Consider the following 24,416-nt stretch of genomic DNA (forward strand, 5'->3'; position numbering starts at 1 on the left):
GTATTGCTAGTCTCTTAGTTATTTTTTTATGAATGGGGTTTGTTAGCCCTAAATGACAATGATGAAGATAAGGGAGATAATTTATATGAAGGATTCATATCATCTATTATGTTTTCATTTATCTCAATCTTGAATTGGTAAGACATAATTCTAATTCAATAGAGTTCTAGATCATTTGATTGATGAAGATGATTTGAAAAGAAAGTAGAATGAAAGAAATTAATGATAAGTATGTGGATTTAAATGGGAACTTTATGAGTTACAATTTGAAAATATAATGATGATTTGGTTATTTTACATGATTTGAGTAAGAATTAATATTATGTATAAATAAGTTAAGAAGTCATGAAGTTAGGAGACAAAGGAGCAAGAAGTTCCACTGAGCTAGTTAGTGAGGTTGGAGAATGAAAGACTAATGATAATCAAGCACATGTTAAGAAAGTGAAGGATGAAAAATATTAAACAAGAAAAAATAGTGTTAACTGAGAAAGAACAATGTTAACGAAGCTTAGTATTGACTGATCAAAGTGTAGTGTTAACTCAATAAGGAAAATAAGAACAGTTTCTAGAAGATTCATTTGATGAAAATATGGATTTATCAAAAAGTTTAGAAGACAATGATGAATATTTTAAAGAGATCTATGGTTGGAGAAATTGAAAGAAGATCTAATGAATGAGCTTTAATGATTTTAAATGAATCTCAAAGTTCAAGGAGGAAGTGTGATACCTGAGTGTCCAAATTTAATAAATTTTGAGTTGGATGAAGATCAAATTATTGTAATTAAGTGGCAAGAAGTTGGAGAATCTGGCCAAGCACCAATAAGTTTTCTATTTAAGAGATGAACATAATGTTCATTATTTTTGAATGAGAAGATTGAAGGTGAAACTGAGTAGAGAAGCATTGTGAGATCTAGCAAGTGAAGTGCAAAGTTGATGTGTATGCATTTGGATCAGCTAGAAGGAAGAAAGAGGAAGAATATAAAAGAAAGAATGAGAAAAATGGAGATTTGTAACAACATAGTAGTTGAATTTTTCTCAAATTATTTTATTATTACTATAATCATTGTAGCAAAAAATCTCTTAACCAAGTGGAATTAATAGTCTTATTTGTAATCCATTTGTATAGTGACATGCAATTGAATATTTGTAAATCCTTTAAAGAAGAGCACTCAAAAATAAGGAGTGATAAGGTCTAGATTATCTTTGGTGAAAATACCCTAATAGGGTCATATTTGTTGGAAATATTTAGGATAAGATAGGTTACTGAGAGGGGAGGGGTGAATCAATAACTTATAAAACTTTTAAGCAATTCAACATTTTAACCATTTATCATTCATTCATTTAATCTATTGCATAAATGAAAGATTAAACATTCATTGCACATATACACAGAGATTTGGTGACCCAAAAACCTTCCAAATAGAAAGTAAAACTAAGGTGGGGATGATGCCCACAAAAATTCAATATTGCAGTATAAAGTTGGCCTATTAAGACTTACAATGATCACTTCTAGTGATCTGCACTATTAGGAGCAAGTAGGACTGCTAGATCCACCTTGTTAGAGGATTTACAAACATACAGTGAAGTATGCACTCTGTTAGGAGATTTACAAAAAGACTATTAAGTCTACCCTATTAAAATATTTATAAACCAATTCACCTATTAGGATGAAGCAGTAGATTTTCTTACAACTATTTGCTGATAAGATCCTTTTTGCATTGATCACCTGATGTGATAGATATAACTTTTCTGTTCCTATGTTGACCTTGCTGTATTCTTTTTACTCTATTGCTGATTTGCCTGTGAATATCACTCTCTTCATTTCATACACACATCATACTACAAATGATATCATACATTACATAGATACCATTCCAATATTTACAATTGCAAGGTCGGCCAAAACATAAGTGAACAAAAAATAATTGAGTCAGCCCAATAGTAAATAACTTGGGTTCACTAAACTGACTCGGTGACCTTCTGATACTCGGCATCCTCTACATTACTCGGCATTGTCATGTACTCGGTAGGAGTAGAGGCATTGTTCATACTAGCCACACAACATTGCTTAGAACTCGGTAACCATTGGTGACTCAGTAGATATAGTGTCACTCGGTAGAAACTAACTTCTTCGTTTACCTTGCTGTGCTTGGTGAACACTGAGTCTTTCATTTACCTTTTTTTACTTGATAAACACTGAGTCCTTTGTTTACCATTTTCACTCGATAAACACTGAGTCCTTTGTTTACCTTTTTCACTCGGTAGACACTGAATCCTTTTTTTACCTTTCTCACTCGGTAAACACTGTGTCCTTTGTTTACCTTTTTCACTTGGTAAACACTACTGAACTTCTCATTTACTCGGTATCCTCTGGAATGCTTAGTGAGAACTGTTTACCTACTAAACTTATAAAGTAACCACTGAATGCTTGGTATACATTGTAGACTAAGTGATGAGCTAGATAAGCATTCAGAATTGAATAAGTGTTTGCACTTATGACAAATATATCATAATTCCAACAATCTCCCCCTTTGGCATTAGTGACAAAAACACTTATGAGCCAAAACTTATGTGAAAAATTTGATGTACTAATTTACATATATCTCCCCCATACAATATGCACAGAGTATTTACAAGTATCTCTATCTTTACACATGGCTTCCTTATTTACATATATCTCCCCCTTTTTGACAATAATACCAAATTACACAATATGTATTTACACAGAGACACCAAAATGAGAGATAAACTTAGAGTGTACCTTGAGAATAAGAGCCAAAGTCTTATCCCAATTTTCTTGCAAAATTGTGTAGGTGGAGAGTGCTATTTGAACTTCAACTGAAAGTTCAATCATATGATCTGCAACTGAAAAATTGTTATCATGGATCAATGTTTTGGAGTAGACAATGTGTTTCTGCATTGTGTCCATGATAGGAAGGATCATATTCTGAATGTCAATCAAGGTAGACCTGATCCTTGCTTCCTCTCTCAACAATTCTGCCTACTTTTTTGACAAAAATCTGATTATGAAATGATGGGATGAACTTGAATTGGGGTCAAGTTGCAGCATTTGGGCACTGACCTTCATATCCTCATCAAATTTATTTAATTTTTCTTTGATCTCCTTGGTGTACTCAGTAACATCAAAAAGTTTGGAAAAAGTGGAGTTACATTATTAAAAGAATTTTCAAGATTGGCCAAAATGATGAACAATTCTGCTTGTTTTATTGCAATGTGTTGAGCAATGTGCTCAAGCACCTTATTATCAAATTTCCTTTCAGCCTTTTGAAGTGAGCCAATATTACATTACTTGGCATACATACTTACTTGATATCTTACAATACATCTTACATATATACATTTACAACATTACGAGGTCGACCAAAATACAAGTAAACAAATACATTATAGAGTCAACCTAATAGTAAATAACTCGTGTTCACTAAATTGACTTGGTGATCTTTTGATACTCAACATCCACTGCATTACTTGACATCATCATGCACTTGATAGAAGTGAAGTCTTGATCCATACTAATCACTTGATGTAGTTTTGAACTCGGTAACCATTGGTGACTTGGTAGATGTAGTGTCACTCGGTAGATACTGTACATTGAGTTTACCTTGCTTCACTCGGCAAACACTAAATATTTCATTGCTCAATTTGCACTAAATCTTCATGACACAAATTATCTACTCAGTAGACACCGTGAAGCATGGTAGATACTAAGAAGCTCGATAGACACTGTTGGACTTCACATTGTCTGAATTTTCTCAGTAGCCACTGTATGCTCAGTGTAAACTACTAAACTGCTAAGTTTACAAGGTAACCACTTGATGCTCGATAAGCATACAAAATTGAGTAAGTATTGTCACTAATAACAAAATAATCATAATGCAAATAGTTAGACTATGATAGTAGACAACTTGATGATGACATTAGTGAGTACACAAGGTCATAGGTTGCATCTGTGAAAAGTTGTTAAGATTGTGAACCAATTGTGACTTGTAATTACAAAAAGATGTAATTTTTTGTAATATCTTAATGAGGTCCTATTATAATTAATTGGGAAATGCTAGAGGCCAACTCAAGGAATTATTTTGAGGACATGGTATGAAGGAATGTTAGTTTCTTTTTTGTAAAGTATGTATTCAAGTATGATATATGAAGTATTTGGTAAATGTGAGTAAGAAATCCAAGTGATTAATTGGATGCAAAGTTGGTGATTTGGTATTGAGATCAAAAGAGGATAAGTCCAGTCAAGAGGATAAAGCATCTAAATTTATCCTATTTCTATTATTCTACAAGGAAAAATATAGAGATCGGTTAGACAGTGAGTTCACTGATCTTACCCCTAAAGCTATTTGGAGAGTAGTTCTTTCTTCCTTCTACAACTCCTAACAAGGTTGGCACAACTCCTAATAGGGTTGGAATCTCCTAACATGGATTCAACGTCAGCTAATAGGGACCAATATGTACTAAACATATTTCATTGGCTCCTAATAGAGTCCATGCTCTTACAAGGAAATTTTATATTAGTACATAATTTTGCTAAAAACAATTATTCAATTGTATATTGTCTTTGATATTCCACAAAATGTCAAGTCTTTACTAGTTAGCGTCTTTTGAGTTCACTCGGGTGATGAAGATAATTTCTATTATTTTTCAAGTTTTCTAAATATAATCAAGTTCAAAGTTAGTGTTTTCCAAGTTCACTTTGGCACCAAAGGGATTTTGAAGGAAGATAGTATCTACCAAGTTCACTCGAGCACCAAAGACAAGTTGGCAGAAAACTAGGTTTAATTGAGTTCACTCGATTACCCAAGGGAATTCATTTTAGGATATAGTGTTAACCAAGTTCACTCAATTACCAAAGGAAGTATAAAGAAAGTATTTTCAGAGTTAGTGTTGACCAAGCTAGGTTGGCTAATGAAGGATTTTCTTGAATCAACATATTGAGTTTGATGAATTTATTTGTTAGGTCTAGCTTACTTAAGAGATGAATATTGAATATTTGAAAGTGTGTTCAAGCTAACAAGGTAAATGATATAAGTACAAGGTTAATTTGTGGGATTGAAAGAGATAAGTATGGGATTAAAAAGATAAATCAAGGAAGTGAATTGGAAGGATATCAGAGTATCCTGAGTTGACCAAGATAAAAAGTTTTATTTGATCAAGGAGGTTCAAGTATTCAAGCCAGAACAAAGATCTAAAATTAGAAATATAGTTGCATCAGCAATCATGTTGTATCATTATTATGCTAATAATTATGGTAGTGAATCAAAAATCTTAATAGAGTTAGCTTAATAGATATTTTCCAAATCCTCTAATAAGGTTGGATTTCTAGATTGAAGTTTCTAAAGACCTCTAACAAGGCCACTCCTAACAAGGTGATTTAAATCCTTTAATAGGGTCACACCTAATAGTTTATTTTGTAACCTTTAACAGGGTTGGCTCCTAATAGGGCTCACTTCAAAAGAGTGAAAAATAATAACTAGTATCAATTGGTGGTTTTTTCAAATTGGGGTTCCACATTAAATCTAGGTGTCACATGTGTTCATGTTATTTGCTTTATTTTTCTACTACTAAGTTAATTAAGGTTAATCACATTTAATATCATAGAATTTTCATGTTCTATTTTAACCAATAACAATACATATATTCAGTATTAACCAAGTTACGGTGTTAACTGAGTGATTCAATGCTAACTAAGTTACAATAGTATCTCAGTTTCAGCAAATTTTTATTTTGAATTGTATTGACATCTTAAGGGATCTTGAATTTATTTTTGTGGTAATGGATTTACCCCTCCCCTCTCATTTTCTCCTCTTATATTTCCAAAAATTGGTATTAGATATTTTGGAGCTTGTAGAGAAGGTTTTGAGGACATAAGTTAAAGATCAAGATGCCTTACAGAAGGGAGATCCCCAATCTGAATAATGATAACTTCAAGGCATGAGAGGAATTCATGAGACTACATTTGGAAACCATTTTAGATTTAGGCTTAAAGTACCTAGACACCAAGTATGTGACTCCTACTGGAACTATGACTATTGAAGAAATTATAAAAAAGAAGAATCATAACATTATGATGATTGATGTTGACTCAACTCTTAATTATGCTGAATTTGATGAAGTCAAAGATTGTGGTACTACTTATGAGATGTGGATCAAGTTGAAATCCATTCATGGAGGAGATGAAAATTTGAGGAGAGATAAGATAGGAAGTCTTAGAGGTCAATTTGATCAAATGAAGATGAGAGAAGATAAAAATATTTCAAAATATAGTGAAATGATCAAAGCCAGTGTGTGTGTAATCAAAGCCTTAGGAGGAAAGATAGAAGATGAGACAGTGGTAAGAAAGGTACTCAAAACTCTTCTTCCTATATATGCAATTAGAGTTTCATAAATTCAAAAGACAAGATGCAATTCCAAAAATGATATAACATTGGATGCACTAGTGGGAAGGTTGACAACCTTTGAGTTAGATAACTATGATAACTATGTTCCTAACTCTAGCAACATTGAGTTTGCATTTCAAGCCAAGCTATCACTCAATAAGAAAGTTACACCATCTAAAAGGTAATTTTACAGTGAAGATGAAGATTGTTCTGATGATGATCTTGAAGTCATTGAAGCATTACTTGCAAGAAGATTTCCCAAGGGCAAAGGAAAGTACAAAGGTAAAATTCCTTTGATCTACTTTTCTTGTGAAGAAGTTGGTCACATTTTTGTAAAGTATCCAAACAAAAAAGCCAAAGAAGAAAATAAGCATGACAAGTACAATGGTAAGAAGCATTTCAAAAGCTACAAAGACTACAAGGAAAAAGCTAAGAAATCTTGTTACATTGCTAAAGATTCTGATAGTAGTAATGAGGATGAAATGGTCTATGTTGCTATCAAGGATGAATAAGATGACCCTTATTTCACATGTTACTAAGAAAGATAAATGAATTATTGATAGTGTTTGTTCTCACCATATGACTGGTGATAAATCTAAATATGAGAACATATGATGGTGGAAGTGTTAGATTTGGTAATGATGGACCATATTATGTGAAAGGAAGAGGTTGTATTGCACCAACCAATGATCTTAGATGCAATAATTCTTATTGGGTTGAAGGACTAAAGCATAATATACTTACTATGGGTCAATTTAGCAACATTAGATTCAAGGTAGAATTCAAGAATGGAAAGGCTAATCTTCTAGATGGGAAATGAAATTCGGTTGGGATTGATAATCAAACAAAAGGTAATCTATTATACCTAGATCTAACTAAAAGTTCATGTTTCATAGCTCAAGTAGAAGAAAGTTGGTTATGGCATAAAAAAATTTTCATGTGAATTTTGATAACTTGGTCAACATAAGAAAAAAAAAAAGAGTGAAGCATTTCAAGCCTCAAAAAACCTGACATGGGCATGTGCAAGAATTTTCAAATTGGTAAGATGGGAAAGACTAGTTTTAAAAGAAAGAACTATCATTCCAAAGAAGTGTTGGAGCTAGTCCATAAAGAACTTTGTGGACCTATTGGCACAAAAAGCTATAGTGGAGATAATTAATTTATTTTATTTGTTGATGATTATTTTACAATGATGACAGTTGCGTTCTTGACTGATAAATCAAAAGATTTTTCAAAATTTCAAGTGGTATCTAGCTAGAGTGGAGAAACAAACATGAAAGAAACTGAAATGTTTAAGATTTGATAGAGGAGGATAATTCATTTCTAATGAATTATGTAATGAAATAAGAATAAAAAAGGCAAGTGTCTACACCTAGTACACCTTAGTAGAATGGCATAGCTGAGAGAAGGAATAGATCAATCATGGACTGTGCAAGGACCCCAATGATAGAGAAGAATGTTTCTATCAAATACTAGAAGGAAGTAATCAACACTATAGTTCATACCTTGATCCAAGTATAATTGAAGAAAGATTCAGAGAAAACACCTTATGAATTATGGTATGGCTATAAACCTAATATTTGTTATTTCAAAGTATTTGGAAGAAAATGTTATTGTGATATTGCCATCAAGATTTAACTATGTGATTTTGAGTCAAACTCATTGACCCATGTTTCATAAGTAGTGATTCAACATGAATCTATCTCTCATGAGAATAAATGGAACACTTAACACTCATTGGATCTAGGTGATGCTAACAATGGTGTAGCATTGGGACTTCCTAGGAGGTCACCAATCCCAGTAAAATTTGACTTGCTGTGGAAATTATCTCCTACTTATTAGAAAATGTTATATTCTAAAGGAGTCAAGAAAAGGAAAATTTGATGTGAAAAGTGATGAAGGAATATTTATGGGACATTCCAATAAGAGAAAACAATACAAATTTCTAAATCTATCTACTCATAAAGTTATAGAAAGTGCACACGTAAAAATTGACAAGTTCGCAAAAAAGAGTGAAGAAAAAAGAAATAAGGAACCTAAAAACTATAGTAACTTTTTTTGATATGAACCTGATACTTTATATAATGCAAATGGAAATCAACAATTTTCACCACCCAAGTCTCCAAAATCTCTAGTTCAACCCAAGTTATAGCCAGTGCAACTTGAGTCACAGTTTGAAGGACTCAAGTCATAGTCAGAATGATCCAAGTTTTAGCTAGTGGAAACTAAGTCACAGTATGACATACCCAAGTCATAGTCAATGGGACTTGAGCATGATTCAAAAGATCATGGTGAATCTAGTGATTTCAGAAAGAAGGAGCCTAGACTTGCTGGATATGTCAAAAGGCATCATGCATCTGAGAAAATCATTGGAGATCAGTTAGAAAGCACAATGACAAGGAATAAATTAAAAGGTTCATGTTTGCTTACTAAATTTCAACCTAGAACTATAAAATATGCATTAAAAATGAAAGATGGATTGAAGCAACGCATGAAGAGATTGATTAGATTGAAAGGAACAATACTTGTTCTCTTATTCCTAGACCCAAGGATAAAAAGGTAATTGGCACAAAATGGGTACTCAAAAATAAGTTGAATGAAAATGGAGAAGTTTCAAGAAATAAGACAAGGCTAGTTTGCAAGGGTTGTGCTCAAGAGGAAGGTATTGACTATGGAGAAATTTTTTCTCCTATTGTGAGACTAGAAGGTGTTAGAACACTCCTTTCATATGAAACACACAAAGGATTCAAAGTATATTAGATGGATGTGAAATCAACATTCCTAAATAGAATCTTAGAAGAGGAAGTCTACATTTGGCAACCACAAGGTTTCATTGATCCTAGGAAAAGGGAAATGGTTTGCACAATACACAAAACTTTGTATAGTCTCAAACAAGCCCCTAGAGCCTAGTATGAAATGTTACATAATTATCTCATAAATATTGGTTTTCAAAGAACTAATGATAAACAAAACCTATAAATCAAAGAAGGACTAGATAAGAAGATTCTATTGGCCGAATTCTTTTTGGATGATACATTATTTACTAGAAATAATGATTTGTGCAAAAATTTTCTTGATGAAATGAGTAAGGAATTTGAGTTGTCAATGTTTGGAGAGATCAATTTCATTGTTGTCTTGTAGATTCAATAGAAGAAGGATGGTATCTATATTACTCAATCAAAGTACATCAAGGAGATACTGAAGAAGTTTGGAATGGAGTATTCTAGACCAATTGGAACACCTATGTGATGTAGGAGCATCCTTGGTTGTTTTGTAATCCTACAGTTTGTATTCATTTTGTCAATTACTACTGAGTTCTAGTTAGTATTGAGTTCTAGTTGTTATCGAGTTCCAGTTACTACCAAGTTTCAGTTGCTACCAATTTCTAGTTGTTGCTGAGTTCTAGTTACTATTGAGTTCTAGTTTCTATTGAGTTTTAGTTGTGATCGAGTTCTAGTTGCTGCCAAGTTCTAGTTGCTACTGAGTTTTGGTTACTATCAAGTTCTAGTTACTACTAAGTTCTAGTTGCTAACAAGTTCTAGTTGCTACAAATTTCAAGTTGTTGTCGAGTTATAGTTGCTATTGAGTTCCAGTTGCCACCAAGTTCTAGTTATTGTTGAGTTTCAGTTGTTGCCAAGTTGTTCAGTGTTGGTTGAGTGTCCCTTAATGTACTGAGTGAACTTGATATTTGTTAATGCTTGGGTTCTTCTTTGACCAAGTTTTTTAATGTTTTGGTTCTTAGTTGGAGCTGACTTGTGTATTTAATTTTGATCATGAATTTAATGATAGAATCTTGTTTAGGGATGAGTGTTGACCATTTTGAGGTCAGCCTTTCTATTATGTAATATTCTAGAATATTTTGTAAGCTATTTTGGTAAGTGTAAATAGAGTGTTTAGACTTAGGTTAAAGGTAGAAATTAGAGAGTTTTGAAGGTGGAATACATGTGTTTGAAAATGCAAATTTGAAGCTAGATCATGGATCTGGAAGCTGTATTTTTTATTTGGTCGTAACCCAAAAGGCCTTACAGCTGGGCATGTATGTTGATTACTTGATGAATCAATAAAGTATTTCTCTCTCTCTCTCTCTCTCTCTCTCTCTCTCTCTCTCTCTCTCTCTCTCTCTCTCTCTCTCTCTCATTGGTTATATTATCTATTGTTTTCTTTCATTTTTTTTACTCTACATGGTGGTTTGGATAGCTGGGTGTGCCCTTGGCCTTAGTTATTTCTTCACTCCTTGCACTAGGTGGTATTAAAGAAAAGGTTTGTCCTTGTGAAGTTTGGATCATGTAGAACCCTAAGTGAATTTGGTTGTAGGATTGCAAATCTGTAGATTTGACCTATAGCTTGCAAAGGGTTATGATCTTGTAGGGACTTGATTTGTAAAGATGGATCGAGGTAAAGGAAATGTTAATAATGCAATATTGGATACATTGTGATAGATTGTAGTGAGATTAGATGTTGTGGAGACCACCTAGAGGAGAGGAGTACATTTTGATGATGTAAGTGATGATGAAGAAGTAGCACCAAACTCTAATCTAGAACCTAAAGAAGATCAAGATGAAGTAAGATTGTTGAGGGTATTGTCTAGGGAAAATTCAAAGCCTACTGTAGAAGTTGTTCCTTATGATGGAAAATTTGGACACCAATATTGTGTTGATTTGGATCTCTGAAATGGAGAAGTTATTTGAGTATGAAAATACCTCTAATAATAGGAAGGTGAATATTGTAGTTACTAGGTTGAAAGGACATGCTTCACTATGGTGGGAGCATTTGCGAACTGACAAAAAAAGGAGAGGAAAAGAAAAGATCAAAACTTGGGTGAAAATGGTAAACAAGGTAAAGAACAAATTCCTTCTTGTTGATTACCAAGTTAACTTGTTGAGAAAGATGAAAAATTTGAGGCAAAGAGACATGACTATGAAGGAGTATATTGAGGAATTCTATAGATTGGACATCAGATCTGGACATGTGGATGATGATGTTAAGAAAATTGTAAGGTACATAAATGGATTGAGATCTAGAATTCAAGATGAAATAAGTTTTATGAAATTGGAAAGTGTGGAGGAAGCATATTAGTATGCCTTGAAAGTAGAGGAGATCTTGAAAAAGAAGCATGAACAAAGACAAAGAGGTAGAGGTGGTATATTCTAGAGAGGCAAAGGTAGATCTTATGGGGAAGGTGGAAGATTTGACAATTCTATGCAAGATAAGGAAAAATCTGAAAGGAAGAATGGTGACAAAGGCAAGACCGAGTGGAAAGGTGGTGATTCTTACTAAAGAAGAGGTAATTATTATTCTAGAGGTGGATTTCATAGTAATTGTTTTAGATGTGGTAAATAAGGGCACATATCCTTTGAATGTAGATCCTTTGAAAGTTGGCAAGCTAATAGAAATGTTTTGATTCAAGGAGGCATTAAAGGTTCACCAAGTGGACCTAAGGCTAGAGAAAATTTGATGGTGAGAGGAACCTTATGTAATAAGGGAAGTGATGAGGAACCTATCCTAAGGAGAAGTCTTTTCAAAACTAGATGTAAGTTGGCTGGAAATTTTTTCAAAGTAATCATTGATAGTGGAAGTTCTATAAATTTGGCATCATAAGAGCTAGTTACAAAGTTGCAGTTGTAGAGGCTGAAGCATCCTAAGCCCTATCATGTTTCATGGATCAAGGATGAGCATAAGATATTGGTAAGTGATAAATGTATTGTGATGTTCAAGATTGGATATTACTTTGATGAAGTTCTATGTGATATTATGCCTATGGATTGTTGTCATATTTTGTTGGGTAGATCTTGACAATATGACAGATATGATGTACATGATAGAAAATTGAAATCAATATACTCTTTGGGTGAATGGGAAGAAGAAAATATTGTTACCTTTGATTAAAAGCCTAGATGAAGTTAAATGTACTACTATAAGAATTTGTATGGTTAACAAAAAATAATTTGAAAAAGAAGTAAAGAAGAATCAAGTATGTTTTGCCATAATTCCTAGAGGACTAATTTTTGGTAGTAATGACTGAGTCATAGTAGAAATTGGTAGAGGCTGAGTACCAGAAAAAATTAATTTTCTTTTGAATGTGTACAAAGATATTATTGCAGAGGATATACTTGATGGTTTACAACTAGTAAGGAGTATAAGGAATTGTATGGATTTGATTTCTTGAGCTAGTTTGCCAAACAAAGAACCATATAGATTGACACCTATAGAGAATGAAGAACTTAACAAACAAGTGCATGAATTTCTGGAAAGAGGTTTGATTAGAGAAAGTTTGAGTCCATGTGCTATAGCTGTCATATTAGCACCTAAAAAGAATGAAGAATGGATAATGTGTACTGATTCCAAAGCCAATAACAAGATCATAGTGAAGTATACATTTCCTATGCCAAGGATGGATGACATAATGGATTTTTTGAGTGAAGAAAAGTATTTTACCAAGATTGATTTAAAGAGTAGCTATCATCAAATCAGAACTAGATAAGGTGATGAATGGAAGATTTCTTTTAAGACAAAAGATGGTTTATATGAATGGTTGGTTATGCCTTTTGGTTTGACTAATGAACCTAGTACTTTCATGAGGTTGATGAATGAAGTTCTCAAGAGATTCTTGGGTAAGTTTGTCACTATTTATTTGGATGACATTTTGATATTTAGTAAGACTAAGGAAGAACATCTTGAGCATGTTAGAAAAGTATTGCATAGATTGAAAGAGGAAAAGTTGATGATTAATTTTAAAAAGTGTTCTTTTATGCAAGAAGAGATTATGTATTTGGGATTTGAGGTTTCAACTGATGGTTTGAAGATGGATCTTGAGAAAGTAAAAACAATTTTGGAATGGCATATGTTTGAAAATGTGGGTGAGGTAAGGCCATTTCATGGTTTGGCTAGTTTTTATAGGAAGTTTATAAGGAATTTAAGTTTTGTTTGTAATGCTATGACTAAGGCAATGGGAGGAGACAAAAAGGAATTCAAATGGACACATGGAGCTGATAAGAGTTTTGAGACTTTGAAACAAAAGGTTGTTAAATTGCCTGTATTAGCTTTGTTTGATTTCAATAAGATATTGCAAGTTGAATATGATGCAAGTGGTAGTGCAATAGGAGCTATATTAAGTCAAGAAGGTAAACCTATTGCTTTCTTTAGTGAAAATTTGAATGATTCTAAAAGGAAGTATTTTTTGTATGATCAAGAATTGTATGCTATTGTACAAGCATTGAAGAGGTGGATACATTATTTGATTCCTAAGGAGTTTGTGTTGTACATTGATCATAAAGCTTTATAGTATTTGAGAAGTCAACATAAATTAAATCAAAGACAGGTAAAGTGGGTTGAGTACTTGTAGAGTTTCACATTTTTTATCAAGCATAAGAGTGGAGTTACTAATAAAGTTGTTGATGCATTGAGCATAAGGTGCTCTTTGTTAATTGAGATGAAGGTTGAAGTTCTTGGTTTTGATGAAATGAAAGAGTTATATGATACTTACTCTAATTTTTCTGAGGCATAGAGAGAATGTAGAGAACCAAATCTAAAAGATCACATAAGTATGATGAGTATTTTATTCAAGAAGACATTTTATTCAAAGGTATTTAGATGTGTATCCCTAGAAGTTCTATGAAGTTAAATTTGATTAAGGAAAAGCATAGTGATGGACTGGCTAGACATTTTGGAATTGATAAGACATTGAGTTTTCTAAAGGAGAAGTATTACTAACCACAAATGTATAAGGATGTTTAGAAATTTTTAAAGAGTTGTGGAGTTTGTCAAGTTGCAAAAGGATTAAATCAGAATATTGGTTTGTATACACCTATTACTGTATATGAGCAATGTTAGTATGCTAATAGAAACCAAATTTAAATAAAGCTTCTACAAACTAAACCAAATTCATAAACTTCAAGATAGACTAAGATGAAATCTCAATTGAGAATATGAGCCATTAATGGACTCTCTCAATAAGAAGCTCTCTTGTTGAGTGGCTTTGTCTAAATAGATAGGATGTATGCTCAAGCTTATGCTTCAAAAAGGGCTTCAAATGGAGTTGGAATTTGGGTGTGAGTGTATGGTTTTGATGTAAAATGGCTTCTTAAAATGGCATTATGATTTTACTTCATGGATTGTGTTATTTTGCAAAGGGGAAGGATCCAATTTATAGGCAAGAGGCTTGAGGGATTGAGGGCTAAGACGCAAGGATGGGAAAAAGCTCATTGCATGAGAAGAGAGCACATGGATTGTGCTTCCTTACAGCCAATCAAGGAGTGACACATGTCACATGGTGAGAGGATGGAGGAAAGGGGAAGGATGAGTCAACAAAGGAGGCTCAAGGGATAAAATCTTCATAAAGACCCTCATAATGGCTTGTAAGAGAAATAAAAGGGCTTGGAAGAGTCATTTATGGCCTAGTGGGCTTCACAAAGTTTTATGGTTGAGATATTTTGAGGGAGATGAGAGAAATTTTGACTTGGACTTGATTAGGAAGGTTTTAAGCTTGCTTAGGCTTGTGCAAATGATTAGAGGATGGATTAGGATGGTTTAGGATTAGCTTAGGGATAGGCAAGTGGATGGAATTTAATGAGGGTGGGTGAAGGAGGAGATATTTGTTAACTTTGGCTTGGGTTAGTAAGTTTTAACCCATGTTTAGAGAATGTGACAAGGTTAGGAGGGGATTAGGATTAGGTTTAAAGACATCTTCTAGAAGAGTCTAGACTTTGGATGAGGATAAAGACTTTCTAGAATAGTCTAGAATTTCCTAGGATGAGGATGAAGACTTTCTAGAAGAGTCTAGAACTTCTTAGGATGAGGATAAATTAGATTTTCAGGAAATAAATAAAGTTTTATTTATTTCAAGGGTTTGGGTTGAGGAGATATTTATTAAAACTTTTTTAATAAACATGAGGATTAATATTTAATCTTAATTAAATATTTTGAGTTGGGATTAGGGGTAGGAAATGATGAGATTAGCCTTTAATAAAAATTAAAGAAGGATTAGAAGATTTTGGAAGAGGTTAGTGGTCTTAAGGAAATTGGCCAAGTTTTGGGCAAAAAATAATTTTTTAAATTTATTTTGGGTTTTTTGGTCAATTTATTAATTAAATAATTAATAAATAAGGAAATAATGTTTAAATAAGATTTAAACATTTTTGGGAGGGATTCCTTAATTAAATATTTTTAATTAAGATAAAGGGATTTAATGGCATAAAAATAAATAAATAAATTAAATAATTAATTAATTAATAAATGATGATGCCATCAGGAATTTTTCAAAAAATAAAAATACTTTATTTTCTAAAGGTTTTTAGGTGTCTACATTTTGCCCCTCTTTGATGTGATGCTGCAAGTGGCATGACATCAAAGATAAGAAAATAAGATGCCCAAGGCTAGAGCAGAAGAGGAGAGAATGGACTGCAAGATGCCCCCTCAAGAAGGCAGCGGGGAGAGAAAGCGAGGCTCGACGACTTCTTGAAAAGTACAAGAATCCAAGATGAGCAAGAGGACTTAGATTGGTTCAAGAGAAGAGATTTAGTTAACTCAAACTCTCACTAAGGGAGAATGGTAAAGGGAGAATCAGAGGCACAAGAGGAAGCAAGCTTAAGATCTCAGGGATTGCAGAGGATGAAGAAGCGGAGCGCTATATAAGGAATTCAAGATGGGGAGATGGATGAGGGGATTAGAAAGTTGATGCAATAGGATTTCAAAGAGTCAGATTGGTGGAAGATGGGTTTTGGAGATCCCTAGGACTAGGATTGTGGAGCTCGAAAGATGAGGCTTGGTGGATTGATTTGGATTGGTGGATCCCTAAGACTAGGATTGTGAATCCCTAAAGCTAAAGTTGAGGAGTGATTCAAAGAGATATTGATGCATAAGCTGGGGTAGGAGAGACGAATGTTGGATATGGATGGGGGATAATAGAGATGAAGGAAAACCATTGAAGCTTTTTGAGCGGGGGGATACTTCAAAGAGAAGTACCACCATGAAGTTGAGCACTAGATTTGCTATAGGACTATTGGTTAATTGCCAAGGTTACCAAGAATATCAAAGCCTTTTCACCAACTGTCCAGAGGACTGACAAATTGACTCAAAAAAACACGTAAAGATTGCCCCAGCATCACACATGATTCCTAAAGGAAGCAGCGTGGAACCGACACTGGGTAACCCACAAGCAAAAAAGAAAAACAAATGAAAGACCTGATCAAGACCTTACACTCAGATTGCCCCATTCACAGTATACCATGATATGGAAGATCGTGGCAACTTTGAGGAGGGAAAAAAAGGATTGCTTGGAAAAGATACTTCAAGACCAAAAAGGGAAGATTCCAAACTGAAAGAAAGTGAAAATCCAAAAGAGAAATGTTTGCCAACGAGATGGGTAGGACAAGGTACTAACGGACCAAGATTAGACATGAGAAAAGCTATATCCTGCAAGGATCTATTGAAAAGCACCTAAGTTGATGGATCTAGATGAGTGATGCATCTAGCAAGCTGAACTAAGAAGGATAACACTTTGGTGACAGGAAATCTAGCTAAAGGATGCATTGGAATAGCTAACCAAGATGTGCGATGGGTGCAAGATGCTGATCAAGGAGGAACTGACATGAAATCTGGATAGATACAATGGTACTAAGCTAAAGAGGATGTACAACCTGACGAACCAAGATATGTTACAAATAGGCTAATCAAGATATGGTACAAGCTAACGGACCAATGATAGGTATGATACAGATGGATAAAAAGTTCAGGATGAGAGGATAGCGGGATGCTCAAGTTGGTGCAAGAGGCAGAAGCTAAGGATGAGGTGATAACGAAATATATGGATTTGACAAGATGCATCCAATGATGATGATGGGGACAATGCTAAGGTTGGTGGTAGCTGAACGGATAGATGGCACTAGAGTGAATTGCTAATGAGAGGATGACATTGGATTTTCATGAGGATAGCCTAGAGCGGGATACTAATGACAAGGGAGGATGGACAAGACAAGATCTCCAAGGAATACAGTGCCCCCAGTCAGAAGATGACATGTGGAAGGAGGTCTTATGATGGATGTGATAGGATTCAAGCTAGGATGGAAAAGCGAAAGGTGCTAGGGAGATGGATGATAGTTGGGATGATTGGCTGAAGCTGCAGAAGATCAGTGGATCGTGTGAGATGGAAGCTGGAGGATGGAGGATAGGTGTATAGATTGGAAGATGGAGCTGGATGGAAAGATGTGACCAAAAGCATGAGGATGATAGGCTAAGCTGGTGATGGTTGGATTACGCATGACGCTTGTTTGCCAAGTTTTCATCATGTTACTTGTCCAAGGCGCTTGAATTGCCAAGTTTTCACCAGTGGATGCTTTATTTTTCTTTACTTTTTTTTTGACTTTTTGACTTTGGACTTAGCTGGAATGATTTTGGCTTTCTTTAGCTATTTTTGGCTCATAGATGTTGTTAGGATGGATGAAAAAGGATTGGATTGAACAAATGGAATGGTGGGTGTGAGTTTGATAGCTAATGGATGCGAAGACATAAGGCTTGTGGGTAAATGGATGAGGAAAATGGAAAGATCATCATTGGCACACACCTTGAGAGCTGATAAAGTAGTGGGAAAGATGGTTTTGAGCGAGGTTGAGGAGAAAATGGAGGAAGAGAAAGATAAGGACTAAAAGTAGAGTTGGAAGATGGAGGATGGGAAATTTAGGATAAGAAGCATATGTACTAAAAGTGGATTAGGGGGATGAAGGATGCTTATATGGGGATTTGGATGAATGATGGATGGATGAGGCTTTTTGAGTAGCATGAATGGATTCCAATTGAGATTTTTCTTTGAGATGCATTTCTTTTATGAGCATATTGGGTATCCACATGATTTTTGACTTTTTTAGCTTGGGCTTTTGTGGCCTCTTGACTTTTTCTTTGATTGGGAAGGGACATGTTGAGACTTGGATTTTTGTGGATTTTTGGATTTATGCTTTTGTATTTTGGCATCCAATATGCTTCTATTAGCCATGGGATGGGAACAAGAGCATGGAGGAAATGGAGGGATAATTGATGGAGTGATAGGGTTTAAAGGTTGGAAGGGATTCAAGGGTGAGTGCCTTTGATGATCTAGCTAGTGGATTTGAGGGGATGGAAGGATAGATTGGAACATAGGATATGGATGGATATAATTTCCCAAAATGGATGGAGGGAAGGAAGGATATGGGCCCAAAATAGATGGAAACAGGGAAGGTGTAGGTCCCAAAATAGATGGAGGGAATAAAGGATTCATATTAGGTATGTAAGGACCCAAAATGGATGGAAAGGGTGTGGGATTGAGATAAGGGATATATGGACCCAAAATGGAGGGTTGGAGATAAGGAGTAGGATGAGGGCCCAAAATAGATGTGGAATAAGATGGATGGGAACTTTGGGGTGGAGATGGAAGGACTTGGGACCATGCAAGAATAGCAGGAACACCAACATCTAGAAATACATTTTCATTTCTTTTTTCAATATGATGTTCTTTATTTGGAACACAATATGTGAGTCCATTACTAGCTGAAGGAGTTGGAGCTTCGGATATGATAATTAGTTCTTTTTTGATGGATCTATCATCATGGATTATGGGAGATGTATGATCATGAAGCAGAGGAGATGGGAGGATAGGATCTTGAGTTGGGTGGGATGAGGGAAAGGGATCTTGAGATGGAGTAAATAAGATGGTAGGATTTAGATATGGAGGGGATGGTAAAAGTGGATCATGTAGGGGAATAAGTGGGATGGCATGATCTGCTATTCTGTTGGAGGATATATCAACATGCTTTTGGACAAGATCTTGATAGGAATGGATGGGAGTGGATGCATGAGGTTCATTATATGGGATTTGGATAATGCTTGGAGGAGGAGATGTGGATGGGATTTGGAGCGATTTGATGGGTGGTGGGATTTTGACGCTTGTGGGAAGTGGAAGGATTTTAAGCAATTTGATGGATGGTATGGGGATGGTAGCTATGGGAGATGGAGGTGATATTATAGATGGGGAAGCTTCATCACTGACTACTTCACATGGTTGGATTAGATGACATGGCTTATCGACTATTGGAGGCAAATTTTCTTGTATTTCCTCTGGAAGATTCCTTGGAGACTCATGTTTCAGAGGTGGAGGTGGATTGACAAGAATAGCTAGTGTGATGGGGGTGGAAGATTGGAAGCTTGGTTGATTGGGTGATGGAGGAGAAGCTAGGATATCAAATGGCATGACTAGATAGTTTGGAATAACTCTTGGATTTTGGGGGATCGTTGGTGGAAGGCCTCGAAGGCTCTCAAGATACCTATCATAGTCAACAAGATTTTTATCATCATTGGAATAGGAGGTGGTAGGAGCAAGGACAATACGACCGAACACATCATGATAGGTTCGAGATTTCATGTTTTGATGATGAGTCGAATGGGGATGGGGTCTTGCATATGGATGAACACAGAAGCTCATGGTCAGATTTGGATTAAGCTCATATTTTGGATTGGTTGATGAATGATTTCCTAGGGAGAGTCAAAGCTGTATGACAAACCTAAGGAGGATTGGCTGGAGATTTTTGGCTTTCCTGTGGATGGAAGACTTCAAGGGCATGCTATCAAAAAGTGAGAGTTTTGCTTTCCTATGCGCTGGATTGGTGGAGATTGTGTCAACTTAAGGATAGACTAATGATCCTATGGGCATGACACAAGATTGACCACTTGTGGATCCCAACCTTTAGCTCAAGGTGATGAGGGATACAAGTGACAAAGCTGGATTACCCTAGACAAAGCTCTATCAAAGGGATAACCTTGGTGAGGTTGGTGGATTGGTAGGATTGATTAGATAGCAAATTCTGGCAGAATGACAACAACTCTTTAAAGGCTTGGGTGTGATTTTGGATTGGGTTACTAGCTGGCTAGGGGGGGATGATTTGGATGGACTTTGGATTTGGGATTGTTCTAAGGCAGAGAACTAAATAGATTCGGTTGTAGTGGGAGAGCTTGGATTATTTTCTGATGAGGCAGTGACTACGCTAAGTATGCCTTGAGCTAAGAGATTTTTGCTTTTTTGGGATTTTGACCAAAGTTGACAAACATTCATTCAAAAGCTATGAACAAACAAGTAGACAAAATTTTGGAGCAAGCACATCAAACACACCAACATCCTAGGAAGCTTTCTACAAGGATGAATTTTGTTATAGCTAGGGAGTCCTCGATATATGCAAGGTACGTGAGGCCCAAATCCATAGATGAAACCAAAAAGATGTCACACAGCCGAGAGGAGTGGTAACCCACTTCTCCTCTTTCACTTCTCAAGGGTATAAAGTTCCTTGAGGCTTAGCCCGAGTGACAAAATCTTGATTCCAAGAGAGGTGTCTTTGGATTCACCTCCCAATTTTTATACTTTGCAAGAACTCTGGAGTTGAGGTCATCCCAAGGGGTGATGAAATCCCCAAGCAGGCCTCCTAAAAAGTGTAAAACAAGACCACATACATGATCTTGGGCTTTAAAAGACACGTGTTTATTTCAATTGATGATTTAGATTTTGTAAGCTATGATTGAAGACACTTGTGATTATGGCATACAATGTTCATTCCAATTTGACAGCATCGTCAGTATAATGAAAGTCGAGAGATCGTCAACATAAGAAATGCGAACATTATTGAAAATGCGTTCAAACCATGCAATGTTCATTGATTGTTAGGCATTCAAGATTGAGTGTGAGTTTGTTTTAAGCCCAAAACAAAGATGTGTGAAACTCGATTGCCAAGCACGCACCCGGAGGCCCTCCATGTCAAGATTTGTCCAATTCTTATGCCCAAATGAAGTGTGAGCGAGATTAATGTGCATTCAAAAAAATTTCTAACTTAGAAAAACCACTAAAGAGCCAAGTGAGTGGAGTTTGATCTTCGTGGATCACTTAACACCCTCTTAGGTAGACCCATCCCCATAGATGGCGCTGAGATTGCAACCAATGGTTGAATTGATGGGTGATTAGAAAAGAGGTGAGTCCAAGGAACTACTCAAATTGATTTTTGCAAATTTTTATTTAACTTAACAAAGTTTCTTAAATGTCCAAAAATCAAACTTTACCTAGATTGCATGTGGAAAAGAGATTTGTTTTGTTCAATTTTAGAAGCTCCAAATGAAGTGTTTGATATTGCAATGGTTAATTGATCCTTGGCATTCAAGATTGGATTTGTTGTTTTAATCATGTATTCAAGGAAAAGTTGATTTTAATCCACGGCATTCAAGAGTGTGTTTAGCAACATGCATTCAAAGACAAGTGATTAAACATTCAAGTTTTTTAGCTTTGAGCATTCAAGATTGAGATTTTGTGTGTTGTTTTAAGAACTTTGAAGTTCTTTGTTTTAACCTTAGATCATTCAATATTGTTTTGGACTCAAAAGTGAAAATGAATCTCTGGACTTTGGTTTTCATTCAATATTTTGTGTTCTAGTTTGCATATTTTAAGCCCAAAAATGATATTCCTAGATTGTTTTGATGCATGAAAAACCTAAGAAACATTCAAGATTTTGCAACAAGACATTTGTTTGGAACAAATAACAAAGATTTTAGGACAATTTTTGGCAACCATTTAGGATCCTTAATTTTCATGAGATTTTTAAAAGAACTTTAAAATATTTGCAAATGAGGTTCATTTTATCCTTGATTGATGCTTTGAGTTTGACTTAGATTTTAGTGTGCACTTAGTGTTGATTTTGAACCTTTTGAAATGGAAACTTGAAGTTCTTTTTAAATTCCCAAAAATGAAGTGTTCCTAACTTTGCATGAATGCATCTAAAACCTTGATATTGCAAGGATGCAAATGATTGGATTGGTTTAGTTTCACTTGTTAAAATGCTTTTTTTTCCCCTTTTTTTTGCAAATTTTCAATTTTTAATGGATTTAAGTATGATTTAGGGGTTCATTTTAAGCACTAAAAAGAAGTGTGTATGATTTTGCTTCCTTAAAAAAAAAATGGCCAAGATCTCCCACAAGAAGAAGAAGAAGTAGATGGAATAAGAAGAATATAGACAAGAAGAGGAAGAAGAATTCCAAGTGCTTTGTCCACCTATAAGCTTGAAAAATTTGCAAACACTATGAGATTGACTATGAGTTCCTTTGTCTTCTTCATGCTCATGTGGACCTACAAAACCAATTTATACAATCCTACCAATCACAAAAACAAGAAAAATTAGCATATGACATACAAAACTTGACTAACAAAGCTAATGAAGATGACCCATGTGGGGTCCCACTGGGCATGCCAAAATGTATATGAGCAATGTTAGTATGCTAATAGAAACCAAATTTAAATAAAGCTTCTACAAACTAAACAAATTTTATAAACTTTAAGATAGACTAAGATGAACTCTCAATTGAGAATATGAGCCATTAATGGACTCTCTCAATGAGAAGCTCTCTTGTTGAGTGGCTTTGTCTAAATAGATAGGATGTATGCTCAAGCTTATGCTTCAAAAAGGGCTTCAAATGGAGTTGGAATTTGGGTGCGAGTGTATGGTTTTGATGTAAAATGGCTTCTTAAAATGGCATTATGACTTTACTTCATGGATTGTGTTATTTTGCAAAGGGGAAGGATCCAATTTATAGGCAAGAGGCTTGAGGGATTGAGGGCTAAGATGCAAGGATGAGAAAAAGCTCATTGCATGAGAAGAGAGCACATGGATTGTGCTTCCTTACAACCAATCAAGGAGTGACACATGTCACATGGTGAGAGGATGGAGGAAATGGGAAGGATGAGTCAACAAAGGAGGCTCAAGGGATAAAATCTTCATAAAGACCCTCATAATGGCTTGTAAGAGCAATAAAAGGGCTTGGAAGAGTCATTTATGGCCTAGTGGGCTTCACAAAGTTTTATGGTTGAGATATTTTGAGGGAGATGAGAGCAGTTTCGGCATGGACTTGATTAAGAAGGTTTTAAGCTTGCTTAGGCTTGCGCAAATGATTAGAGGATGGATTAGGATGGTTTAGGATTAGCTTAGGGATAGGCAAGTGGATGGCATTTAATGAGGGTGGGTGAAGGAGGAGATATTTGTTAACTTTGGCTTGGGTTAGTAAGTTTTAACCCATGTTTAGAGAATGTGACAAGGTTAGGAGGGGATTAGGATTAGGTTTAAAGACATTTTCTAGAAGAGTCTAGACTTTGGATGAGGATAAAGACTTTCTAGAATAGTCTAGAATTTCCTAGGATGAGGATGAAGACTTTCTAGAAGAGTCTAGAACTTCTTAGGATGAGGATAAATCAGATTTTTAGGAAATAAATAAAGTTTTATTTATTTCAAGGGTTTGGGTTGAGGAGATATTTATTAACACTTTTTTAATAAACATGAGGATTAATATTTAATCTTAATTAAATATTTTGAGTTGGGATTAGGGGTAGGAAATGATGAGATTAGCCTTTAATAAAAATTAAAGAAGGATTAGAAGATTTTGGAAGAGGTTAGTGGTCTTAAAGAAATTGGCCAAGTTTTGGGCAAAAAATAAATTTTTATTTATTTTGGGTTTTTTGGTCAATTTATTAATTAAATAATTAATAAATAAGGAAATAATGTTTAAATAAGATTTAAACATTTTTGGGAGGGATTCCTTAATTAAATATTTTTAATTAAGATAAAGAGATTTAATGGTATAAAAATAAATAAATAAATAAAATAATTAATTAATTAATAAATGATGATGTCATCAGGAATTTTTCAAAAAATAAAAATACTTTATTTTCTAAAGGTTTTTAGGTGTCTACAATTACTACTCGTGGGAAACCTTGGAGTGACATTAGTATTGATTTTGTTCTTGGATTGTCTAAAATAGTGAAGGGGCATGATTCGATATTTGTTGTTGTGGATAGATTTTCTTAGATGACTCATTTAATACCATGTAAGTGTTGGAAATATTCAAGATATGACAGGTTACTGAGAGGGGAGGGGTGAATCAGTAACTTCAAAACTTTAAAAAAATTTAGTAGTTTAATCATATATAATATTCACCATTCATTCATCTAGTCTACTACATATATGAGAGATC

This window comes from Cupressus sempervirens, chromosome 8 (assembly GCF_028749045.1).
Source record: "Cupressus sempervirens isolate cs-2001-9-10 chromosome 8, ASM2874904v1, whole genome shotgun sequence".
NCBI classification, from domain to species: domain Eukaryota; kingdom Viridiplantae; phylum Streptophyta; class Pinopsida; order Cupressales; family Cupressaceae; genus Cupressus; species Cupressus sempervirens.